Genomic DNA, 12,788 nt, shown 5'->3' with positions numbered 1-12,788 from the left:
TTTCCGGATGCGGAGATGTCAAAACTTCCGCGATCCGCTGCGAAAGCGGCAGCATTTTCTTGTTCGGGGTTTAAAAAATGCATTCTCGCGCGCGTGGTTGCGACTTACTGGATCCCTGCATTCGCCGAAAAGTTTTCCTATCCGTTTGCGTGCGCCGCAAAATGTTGGATTGTTGGTAGCCGGTCGCGCTATCACGCGAGAGTTTGCGATCGCCAACACGTCATTCGACCAGAAACAGGAAATAAGCATTGCGGGCAAGATGGCCACGCCCATTAGTGACCGCTTGTGCAAGTTAGAGATATTTCCCCGCGAGCACGCAAAAACACAGTGCGAACGGGCGGGAAAAGCAATCTCTGCATCTTTGTGAAAGTTCTGCATGCTTGTGGAGATTTAGAGCAATTTTGCGGTAATTTGCGAAGGGCAACTACGCAAATTCCACCCACCCCTAGGTACCACCAGCACACGGGCTGATCCAGGTTTCACGACCTTAGGCTCGCTGTACAGGAGATCATTTTCCCAGTAGATCCAATGTGACCCGGATCACCAATCGCCTGGGCTGCGGCCTGCCGCTGCAGACCCTCCAGTGAAGGGCACTCTTTCTGCTTCCTGGCAGAACTCCTCCCTGGTGGGACCCCTTCTTGTTGCCAATGGGTCATCTCAGAGATGTCCCCCAGTTCGGCGACCTGTTCTCCTGTAGGCACCGGGGTGTCCCCCTCAAGGTTTGCCTTCTCCCCGGCTGTGGGAACTTTGAGGGCTGGTTTCCCACGCCCCTGGCCCTTTCTCTTGGCAGGGACCTGGGCCACGGTTTCAGGCTCCGGGTCCCTCTGATCACCCTCTCTGGCCGCCATGGACCAGGTGGACACGCATGTCCACTCTGGCAACCCAAGCATCTCCAAGTGGGACCTGAGCTCAACATCCTTCCACAAGGACTGCTCTAGGTCGTTACCCAGCAGACAATCGACAGGCATGGAAGGGCTCACAACTACCCTCAAAGGACCTGAGGCCCCCCCCACTCGAAGGGAACCTGCGCCACCAGAAACTGACACTCGGAATTGTCGACTGCAATTACTTGGTGGAATGCCCCGGGGACTACCGCCTCTCAGAGACCAGGTGACACCAAACTGAGGTCACACTGGCTCCAGTATCCATGAAAGCCTCTACCCTTTTCCCATTGATGGTCACTCAGGTGCTGTATTTCTTTGTGTTAGGGGGCACCTGGGACCATCTCACAGTCCCCTAGTGAGACGAGGGTCATTTCTACAGGGTCCCCACCCTCCTGTGGGTACTCCTCCTCCTCCCTAAGTGCTACACTAGCCAACACCTTGGACAGCCCACCGGTGGGTGGCTGTGCCCCCTTGGAGCACCTGGGGTCCCCCTTCATGTGCCCCATCTGGTCACATGCAAAGCACTTGCGGGGGCCGGTCTCAGCAGGCTTTCCTGTTGAGACCCCTTGCTTCTTATCTCCAGGGGGATGGGAACCTTTACCCTGGGTGTTATTTTGGGGCCCTTTAGAGAACCCCTGGGTTTTACCCTTGTTACCCCCACCTTTCTGCTGGGGACCCTGCCCACCTTTCGCTGAGTCTCCCCCAAACGCTTTCTTGTGGACCCTGGTACTCACCCAGCGGTCCGCCTCCATAGCAAGCTTCCTGGGGTCAATCAGCTTACTATCAACTAGGTGCTGGTGCAGATCTGCAAAACATAGACGGGACAGGTGCTCCCATGCAATCAAATTGAATAGCCCCTGAAAATCTATCACATTACTGCCCTTTACCCAGCCATCCAACGATCGACAAAACCCATCCACACATTCCAGCTACGTATTGGCATCGGACTTATTCCAGGACCTAAACTGATCCCTGTACTTTTCAGGAGTGAAACCATACCTAGTGAGAAGGGCATCCTTCATATCAGCATAGGTGAGGTTAGGCCCCTTACCCAAAGCTGTCAAAGTATCCCTGGCTTCCCCAGGAAATAAAGACCACAATCCTGCTCCCCAATTCTCCTCAGGGACCCCATTCATGTGTATCGCTGCCTCATAACCCTGAAACCACCTCTGTATGTCATCCCCCTCCTTGAACTCTCTGCCCACATTCTTAGGGATGTGTACGATTCAGTCTGTTTGTCTTGACGAGTTGCTGCCATCATCTGAGCTGGTTCTTTTCTTTCGATCCAGCTCCTTCATCCTAACTTCATGGTCTAACATCATTTTCCTTTCCTCCATGGCTATTCTTTTGTTTTCCCTCTCACTTTCCATCCTAAGTTTTTTCAACTCGAACTTCCTCGCTTCCTGCCGGTCCTCCAACTCCTCAGGGGACAGGCTACTACTGCCTGGCCAGGAGGTTTCCCCCCCTCCCAACAGCACATCCACCCTAGAACTAGGCTCCTCTGCCTCTCCACTGAGATCACCAGATTGCCCACTGGCGTTTCTGGCTGCTACCCAGGCCCTCAGTGCCTTTTGTAGCTCATCCTTCTTAGTGAGGCCTCTGACTTGGACTTTTAGGTTCTTGCAAACGGATTTCAATTCTCTAACAGTGTTGAGCTCCAACCTATCCTCCTCAAAGGCAATTTCCATAGATGCAACGAATGATGCTATTGATTGCGACATGATGAAGTAGAAAGTTCACCTGGCAAGATCACAAAAATCGTCCAAAAAGAAAACGGGCTAGTATGAGGTACCTAATGGTCTGCGATATGGTAGTAGTGCACACCAATCACTGTAAGTCACGTGCAAACGCAAGTCCTATCCCACCGCTGCCACCAATGTTAGAAATGGGATTTTTGGTAGGCTAGGGCATGGGCCAAAACCAGGCAAAAACCACCACTCTAGTTAGGATAAGGGAGTTACACTTCTAAAATAACCCCTGCTCACCCCCTTGGTAGCTTGGCATGAGCAGCCAGGCTTATCTTAGAGGCATTGTGTAAAGCATTTGCACATAACCAACAGTATCACAGTGTACGCACTACAAAAGGACACCACACCAGTTTAGAAAAATACCAAATATTTTTATATACTTTAAGACTAGACCAAAAACAAATCCACAATACTATACTTAAAAGTTCAAAGTTCCAAAAATACGCTGATTAAAAAGAGTTCCTTGTGTTGATAGCTCTGTCCGGGCTACCACGGCGTCATGAACAACCAAACCAACAGTTCTGCCTGGTCGTGGGGCCGCGGGCCAGCTACGGTGTCGAGAAGACCCGCAAACAGTACCTGTGAGAAATGCAGGGCGCTGAGACCCTTGAAGTCACTCGCATTGCAGGTCGAGCTCCTCTCTGGTGGAATCAGGCGCGCTGGCGCCAGTAGGCGTCGGGTGTTGCGTTATGAAGTGCAACAAGAAAAAAGTAATTACCCGAACCTACAAATTACTTCCAGCATATTTTTAAACCCTGAAGTGATAAACAAACATAACTTTTGTTCAATCAGGTTTTTATTAACCCGTATTATTTTCTCAAAAATTCATTTGTTTTCTGAAAATTTATAAAGAGAAAGACATGTAATCATATCAATAAAGAATTACATCCAATATTCGACAAAAACAATCAACAACTGACTTCACATGGTCAATAATACACATTAAACATGACACAAAATGAGACCACACAATCACTAATAACAACAAAAACAAAATAAACGACTATTAGTTCTTTTACACAATTTTACACTAACTGTTCATAATGTGTAATTCATTACATTTTCATAATCATCTTTTCACAATCAAAGGGAACAATATTGGACAGAAAAGGGGAAACAGTAAGACTCCCTCAAACTCTGTGAATGTTCCTCAGTGACAAGATTGCCAACGCGTTTCAAGTCCCAGTCCTCATGATGCAAGAACTCTCATCAGGGCTTCTGAATGTCTAGATTCGCACTGGACTTCATTCCTATGTGCAATGATGATTTGTCTAAGACAATAATAAACAGAATACTACTATTAAAAATACTCCATAGGCTCCTTTCTATTAAAACGTCAAATTTCACCGTCTGAGTTTTTCAAGTATACCTGGCATGGAGTCATCTTAGCTTCTCCAGCTGACGACTCTGTCATGTAGACCTTCAATGGTGCTATATGGACCCTGTCTGGATGCAGCACAACTTCACTGCAGTGTATTTCAGAATTTCTGGAAAATAAAGCAGAACGGCTCCTATTGTTCCGGCACAATTCTGACCTCAATTCAAGAAATGCTTGAGGGTAATATGTTTGCCACAAGTGCGCATACCTTAAAAAAGCAGCTGTCACTCTCTAAATCTTTCGTCTCTCTGTGTTTTTCTTATCGCTCGATACTGTACACAAGAATTGGCGATATTAAATCTCCACTCTATTAGGCATTCCACTATTTTTGATGACCAATTGCATTAGCGGCGACGGCTTTCCTCTAGGAAAGTATTCTCGCAGATATCTCCCACTGGTTAACCACTCACATCGTGTAGTGTGTTACTGGAAAAAAGGGAGTATAAAAAAAAAAGAATTATTAGTCTATGTTTGCCAAAGCGTGACGAATTCCAGCAATGGAGAATGAAACACGAGGGGCTTACCGAATATTACAAATAGATTAGTAATTAGTGTTCCAGCTGTGCACTCGAGCTCACAAGCAGGCAGTTTGGGCATTTACACGTCCTCCATTGTGTGTGGTAAACAGCTAGGGCACTTGGGTAATGTAGCTTTAAAATGATAGACCAATCATAAATCATTAGCTGCTGCAGGGTATACCAAATGCATTCTGGGACACGTGGTCTCAAATTAACAACTATGTCATACAATGACCAGAATTACGCATTTAAAAAAAAAAAATTGCAAAATATGTCACAATTATTCACACTCTCGAAAGCTCAGTCATCATATTCAGACCTGTTGAAGCACTATCGAACTTCAAAATCAAATACGCCTCTTTCTGTAATAGGAGGCTGTCAACATCCCTCGCATATTTTGATGCATTAAGGGAGAAGAGCACAGTCCACTTCAAGTCGTTCTCGCTGTGCGACTCAGAAATGAAGTGCTCCACCATCGGTGCGGTGAGCACCTTTTTTTAATGTGGGAGCGATGTTGGGTGATCCTCTGGTTCACTTGTTGGTTTGTCTTGCCTATATGTACCTTATTGCATGGGCATATAATGGCATAAACCACATTTTTAGTTTTATAGGTGGTAAATGCAGTATGTTTCCATTTTATGGATTTATGTACAAAATCCATGCCTTCCAAAGACGTGCTGCAAGCAACACAGTTGCCGCATTTCTTGTGGCCTTCGATAGGTTTTAAATGCCACTGTGAGCGTAAATTCGAAAAGGTAAACTTGCCAACAAGGGATTTTGTTTGGAACGAGAAAATTATTTGAAAGTTTCAAGGAACTTAATTAACGAGAGTGTTAAGATAAATTAACACCACAGTGAAATCAATCGATTTATCTAATCATCAGTCATTAATAACAACAACACACACGGGGGTTCATACTGTGATTTAAACACAATGATCTTTATATTTTCATCAAAAGTAAAAAGGAGTACAGATGAAACATAGGTTTGAGCAATATTTCATGAAAACAGGGAACGAGATTAAGTCCACATTTCATCAGGAAAACATCTATTCCAACTTAGTTTGAACAGAGACAAAACTCTTTGTTGAGCAGATGGTCTACTGTACATAACAAATATAATGGAAGTAGATGGTATAGTCGACGTTTCGGTCTTGGGTGGTGTCAATCCGTCAGACCATCTTCAGGACAATAATTGCATAAACAAGACTCCTAGATAAAAATAATGCAAACAGTTACATCCATGTAAACATAATTTGCGCTAACAAACTAAAGTGCATAGTCTGAAACATAAAATCCAACCCGTGTGTGAGAGATGGAGCTATCGATGTTATTATCTAGTAAACCTGGGCTATGTCCAACACCTATTGTTGGCAAAGCAGTTATCATTAATTTATATCAAAAGGTTACAATTTGAAACGAACAATTTTCATTTGAGAAATAGAGTGTGCTTACTTTTTGAGTCTTTTTAGTGTTCTCACGAAACTTTGATTAAAATCGTGAAAGTATTTTCAGTTGTACTGAAATGAAGAAAGACGAAAACTAAGCATTTATTTACAAAGTTTCATTGTTATGTCATAGAAAAAAGAAAAATTTGTATCCTACCAGGTAGTCTTTGATACCTTAGACTGCCAATTTGTTTTTACATGAGAGTTAATCCTCCTGTAATTTCGCAGCTGTGTAATAAAGTGAAAAGAACAATATTATGCGGTGGCTATCCTCTACGTTAGTTGTTCTTATCATTGTTACACTGTTTGTCACAAACGTGTGAATTAAACTTGCGGTCATGGTTCATTTCTTATGTCTCTAAATTAAACCCCTATATACTGATGTGTAGTATCATGGTAGCAGTGATTATTATTTATAGGGATGTTTGCTAAATCCAACGAGAAGTCTACAAAGCGTGGATTTACCTTAATAGTTTTGCGCCTAGACCAACAATGCTGTTACCGCAACCTGAGAATCAGTCAAAATGTAAGTCTATTACTGATATTTGTTTACCTGGGACCTTCAATACTGGAATCATCACTGCATAGTAAGTTATTTCAAAATGCAACCAACATTTCCGAGGCTGGATTAACGCGTTAGTCGTTTGTATAAAGGGACAGCCGATTTGAAAAAGGCACCCTCAGTTAAAAATGTTCTGGCTGATCCTAGCATTCAAACAAATAAGCTAGGGGGTCGTAGGGCTAATTTAGCTTGTACAGTTACATCAGTTGATTCGAATCACACACAAACCTGTGAACAGGGCGTGGACCAAAATCTACTTACATTTCTGACGTCTGTATCAAAATACGACTGGGGGTCCGTCTGAGTCGAAACAGCCTAATTTTACTCTCCGCAATCTGGTGCTTTTAAAGGCTAACCGTAGCTAAAACGGGGAAGTGAATACAGCTGAGGCCAGAGATGCATCGATCGTTTCAGCATTGAAATGCGGCGGCCATCTTGGAGTGTCCTATACATAGTGGTTTCATATGTTATTGCTACAGCGTTATTGCTGCATCCTGTCGACTAAGACAACAGCTTTAGATATTAGAGCTAGATTGTTAATAATCATATGTCGCTGAAATTTAAAATACGAGAAAAGAAATAAAACTACTCATAGTTTTTAGATGTAGGAAAAAATTCGGGTCTCTCTAGATCAGTCTGTAATTAGTGATAGTGTTTTCAGTTTTGCGCCATCATGTAAGTGAAGCTTCCCGGTATTATAGGTCGTTTTTAATTACTCGACATCTAGACAGTGCCATTTACCATAGTCTATGCTTACAGGATAGATGATATGGTCAATGTATGTAAAACATTGCTTAAAAACATTTGCCAACCTATACATTTGTCAGATAACGTGTACATCTTGGACAGGTTGTGTGTTGCATTAGTGGAGATTGAACGAGGTATCCAATACAATGCTTTAAATTTCCTTCCTATATACATTCTACTTGAACAAAATAACTTCGATCTAGTTTAGAACTTCACAGCAAATCTTTGTATCGGCGACTTCGTCACTATCTAATGGATTATACATTGTACATTTCAAACGACATTTCAAGAAGCTTTACCGATCATACATTAGGGCATAAGGTAAATGTTGATTATAGACATCGTGATCACATGAACATCAAATGATGCGCAATATATATGTAGGAAAAGGTATATTAACATTATCACTTTAGAAAAGAAATCAGCAAAACCTGGTAGAATTGATACATAATCTAACAACAAGGGTCTGAGGAATACATATCTGCACAAGCGTATTAGAAACCTCACTCAACTGTAAGGACCAGTGTCAATCTAAATCAGAGATCTTCAAATTGAGGAAACAAAATGGTCAACTACTTGTGGGTTAAATGTCAGCAATGCAGTTAGTGTACGATTCTGACATTAAAGACTGAGGCAAGCCAAAGAATGCCATTCAGTGGCTAAGTTCAGACCATGTCTGATGTTATCAGTGCGACAAATCCAACGATTTTCCCTCAGGGTCAGTATGTGATCCACATTAGTCTGTCTTATCGTAGGTTTGACCACTTCGATAACCCACCAGAGCATTTCTTTCTCAGTATGTTTCAATTTAATGTAGTGCTCTACTAGTGGTGCATTCTCCACTTTACATCTGATTCTCGATTGGTGTTGTAGGATCCGTTTTTTCACCATTTGTGTAGTCTTACCTATATATTTTAAGTTACACGGGCATTGTATACAATAGACCACGTTACTGGTATTGCAATTTGAGAAAGATTTGGCTTTGTGAGTCTTACCATTAAATTCAAAAGATTTGACAGTCTTTGTACTTGAGCATGCTGCACAGTTGCCACATTTATAGTGACCAATTACTGGTACTAGCTGTCGCATGTCATTGACTATATTTTGGTCTGGTGTATTGTAAGCATGTACAAGCCGATCTTTGAGGTTGGTGCCTCTCTTGAACGAAAACAATGGTTCTTTGGTAAACTCAGGTAATGCGGCCAAGAGTGACCAATGTTTTTTCACGATTTTTTTAATTTTGTTGGTGGCTGTACCAAATGTGGTGACACAAACAAGTTCAGGATCATTGTTTTTGACTTTTACTTCTAGCAACACGTTCCGATCATTGTACCAAGCCCTTTTGAGTGATTTTCACAGTAATTTGTTGGGGTAACCACGTTGGTGTAATTTTTCTTTGAGCTTCTTAGTTTTCCAGAAAGTAGTCATCCCTCCTGGAACAATTTCTCCGTAGACGGAGGAATTGACCAAAGGGCAGGCCGTCCTTGAGTGACTGAGGATGGTGGCTTTCATATTTCAAAAGAGTGTTGCGGGCTGTTGGTTTCGTGAATAAAGTGGTATAAAGTGTGTTTTCTGTACCTACTTTAACTGAAATATCCAGAAAGTTCATTTGTTGGTTATTGTAATCGATTGTGAATTTCAAATTAGGGTTTCGAGAATTGATCCAGATATGGAACTCAAGCAATAGTTCTGTGGTGCCTTTCCAAATAAAGAACACGTCATCTATATACCGTAACCAGCATGAGATGTTGGCTGTGTACGGATTGGTGGAATTTTGGACGTGTTTCTGAGCGTAAGTCACTTTTTGCTTCTGTGGGAAAGATGTCAGCCCTCACTATTTTATGGCCAATACTTTGATTTCTCTTCATGGCAAACAACGGTCTTTGGTAAGTGCTGTCAATGTTTTGCAGCAAAGGCCAGTTTCTCAAAATTATTTGTTTGAATTTATTTGTGGCTGGACCAAATGTAGAGACACAGACAAGCCTATCCAATGGAGGTTTCTCTTTGATTTGTAACAAGGCTTCTCGGGGTGTATTCCATGCTCTTTTTGTTGAATGCCTGAGCAGCTTTTTCGGATACCCTCTTGCGGCCATTTCCTTACAAAAGACCGAAGCGTGGACTTCAAAGTCAGCTCTATTCGGACAATTTCTCCTTATCCTGAGTAGCTGACCAAAGGGGAGATTCTCCTTTAAACTCTGTGGATGCGCACTCTTATGGTGTAGAATTGTGTTTCTATCAGTACGTTTTCTATGGAGAGACATGATTAACCTATTTTCTCTTACCTGTACTTGAATATCTAGAAAAGTCAGGTCAGTTTGACTATACATGATAGAAAATTTAATATCTTCATGTCGCATATTTAGCAACTCATGAAACCATAATAGTTCCTCTACAGATCCTTGCCACAAACACCAGATGTCAGCCATTGCTACACATTTTCTTTGAAAGGATTGTTACCATGGATGAACCTTTCTTCGTATTGTGCCATGAAAAGGACTGCCATTTCTGGAGCGAATGGACAGCCCATGGCAGTACCCTTCACCTGGATGTAAAACTGTTCTTCAAATTTAAAACAGTTTTTCTTCAGGGCGACCTCAGCCAGCTGAACAATAAATCCAGTGGGGACCCTATGGGGTCTTTGTCTCTTTTCATGGGGTCTTTTTCTCTTTTTAAGGTAAAATTCAATTACCTGAAGTGCCTCTTCTTGGGGTATTTGTGTATACAGTGATGTCACATCAAAAGACACCAGCAATTGTGTTTCTTCATTAAATTCAGAGCCCTCAATCTTGGTGATAAAATCAGTCGTATCCCTCAAGTACGAGGGCATCTCTATCATGAAGGGCTTAAGGAAGCAGTCAATATATTTAGAAATTGGCTCTAACAGTGAGTCACATCCAGAGACTATAGGTCTTACCGGGGCCAGATTTTAATATGGTGCCGATTGTTCCCTGGACCTCTTTAGTTGGATCATCTTTCAACTGACGATACCATTCTTGGTTAGTGACCTGCTTCTTGCCCTCTAATATTTACATATCTATGGGCCAAATAACCACGGCTCCTCCCTTATCCGCCTGCCTTATGATCACCGATATGTCATTTCTGAGATCCTATAAAGCATTCTGTTGTTTTTGAGATACATTTCTTTTACAAAATGTATTATTTTTTTCTAGCTGGTTGATTGAGGACAACACTGTCTGTTCATAAGCAATGACTTCTTTAGGAATACTGCTATTCGGTGGGATAAAGTTGGATTTGTTTCTTAGTCCAGATACTTCTCCACTGTTAGTAAATTCCTTATCGGCATAAAATGCCTTCAGGCGAATTTTCCTGCAGAATTCAATTGCTTCTAACTTAAGTTTAGTATAATCCGTTGGTCTATTTGGTACAAACTTGAGCCCCAAGTTGAGTACCTCTTTCTCCTCATTGGTCAACTGTTTCATGGATAAGTTCACTATAGAAGTTTGTCTTACAACTTGTAAGTCTGATTTCTGGTTCTCATTTCCCATATTGGCTTGAATCTGCTTCTTTTTTGCTGGCCCTTGTCTAAAAAAGACACCTGTTTTTTGGATGATGAACCTTCCCTTGGAACATACTCCCCCGATGAATCAGAGGATAAAGTCTCTGAAAATGAAAGAAAGTGATTTTTCGAATGACCTTGGTAAGTGGAAAGTGCTCTTCGTGATTCTAAAGAGGTATAATAATCTTCTTTCAAGAATGGGTATACCTGTTCAATATTAAAGGTCTTACAGTCCCTCTCAAATTTGGCAGTTTTGAAATTGATAGTATTATCCTTGAATGTTTGGATATCCTTATCTATCTTTTCTAATAATGACTTAGCTTCCGAGACCGTGCGGTTGCTGTGGATCTCCTGCGTCAATTTTTCTAATTCATCCAATTCCTTTTTGCATAATCTCTGGGCTGTCTCAAATGTGTGGACCATTAAGTCCCGGCTGCACTTGGTGTTTATAAAGCTAAAGCCCTTTTTATATTCCTGGTCATCAATAAATATCACTGGGACATTTTTTTCCTGACGTCCCCAAGGGATGGTGCCAGCCCTTAGGTGCTCAAGCAAAAAATGCCCGTGAAGCTCTGTTCGTATATGCTTCTTGTGTAGACGAGTTAATTTCTCAGCCTCATTCTGCTGCTTGGCAGCAGAGCTTAATGAAATTGTCGAGAAGGGAGAAGGAGCAGATATTAGATTCTGAATATGATTCTCCGTAAAAAACAACATGTCTTTCTCTGCCGTTCTACACTAGGTGGAATGGACCCACCTCGTGTGGCACCGAATTCTAATCTTCCTATAGGTGTGAAGTGCAGCGGTGCGGCGTGCGGTGCTCCCAGGTCGCGGTGTGAGCAGCGGCTTGGTGGTGGCGTCAGATGATGTCATCGGTGAGACCAGGGTCGCAGTGTGAGATGAAGGCGGTGCTCGCCACGGTGCTAGCAGGGCACGGTGCAAGCAGAGTCGTCGTCGTTGCTGAAGCGCTGTCGTCGGCTGACGAACTTGAGTCGATGGCGTTGGTAGGCCAAGGCTGCGGTGCAGAATGAGGGCATTGCGTCATGTGACTTATGAGCGGTGCCCTCAAACCAAGGTGCAAGCAGTGGCATCGATTTTGGCGGGAAGTCGCGGTGTCAGGCAGGCCAAGCAACGGCTCGGTGGCGGCATCAACAGGCATCGTCGGTGAGACCAGGGTTGCGGTGTGGCGTTGTGGTGGTGCTCTCTGCGGTGCCAAAGCTTCGGCGTGAAGCAAGGCGGTGCGGAGTGCGGTGCCCACTAGTCGGAGTGCAAGCAGCGGCTCGGTGGCGGCGTCAACAGGCGTCATCGGTGAGACCAGGGTTGCGGTGCGGCATTGTGGCAGTGCCCTCTGCGGTACCTTCAGGACATGGAGTCGGCAGTGATGTCGTAGACGTCGTTGAGTTGGTGTTCTTCGGGTTGCAGCACAAAACACACAGTCCCCAGTGCTGCGGGTCGAAGAACTTGAGGTCTTTGCTGTTCCTGAGACTTCGTGAACAGGGGGCAAGCCCTTGGAGAGACTCACGAGTGAGGTTGCAGATTCAGTGCTGCAAGCGCATGAATAGCATTTGATTCACAGGCCCTGGCACACTCAGTGCACTTTACTAGGGACTAACAAGTAAATCAAATATCCAATCATAGAAACACCAATCCATAGCACAATTTACACAGAGCACTTGCACTTTACCACTGATCAGCAGTGCGAAAAGTGCACAGAAACGTTACGCCAGCAAAAACAGAATCAAAACTGGGAGGTCAGAAAGCAAAAGAGTCAGGGGAAACACGCCAAAAGATGCCAAGTCTAACACTGACCATGTCATGAGTGATGTATTACGTGAGGTCATAAGGTGTGCATTGCGGGGGCTTGAGTTATAGCTAGCTCAGGTAACTATAACTGCTCTGGCTTTATACAAGTGAAATGTCAGCCTAACTATGACGTCTCTGTAACCTTTGATTTTTTCAGTGAATTTCTACATGTAAAAAAACTTTTATT

The sequence above is a fragment of the Triturus cristatus genome, chromosome 3_1 (assembly GCF_964204655.1).
Source record: "Triturus cristatus chromosome 3_1, aTriCri1.1, whole genome shotgun sequence".
NCBI lineage: Eukaryota > Metazoa > Chordata > Amphibia > Caudata > Salamandridae > Triturus > Triturus cristatus.
The sequence above is the reverse complement of the archived record's forward strand: the minus strand, read 5'-3'. Positions refer to the sequence as shown.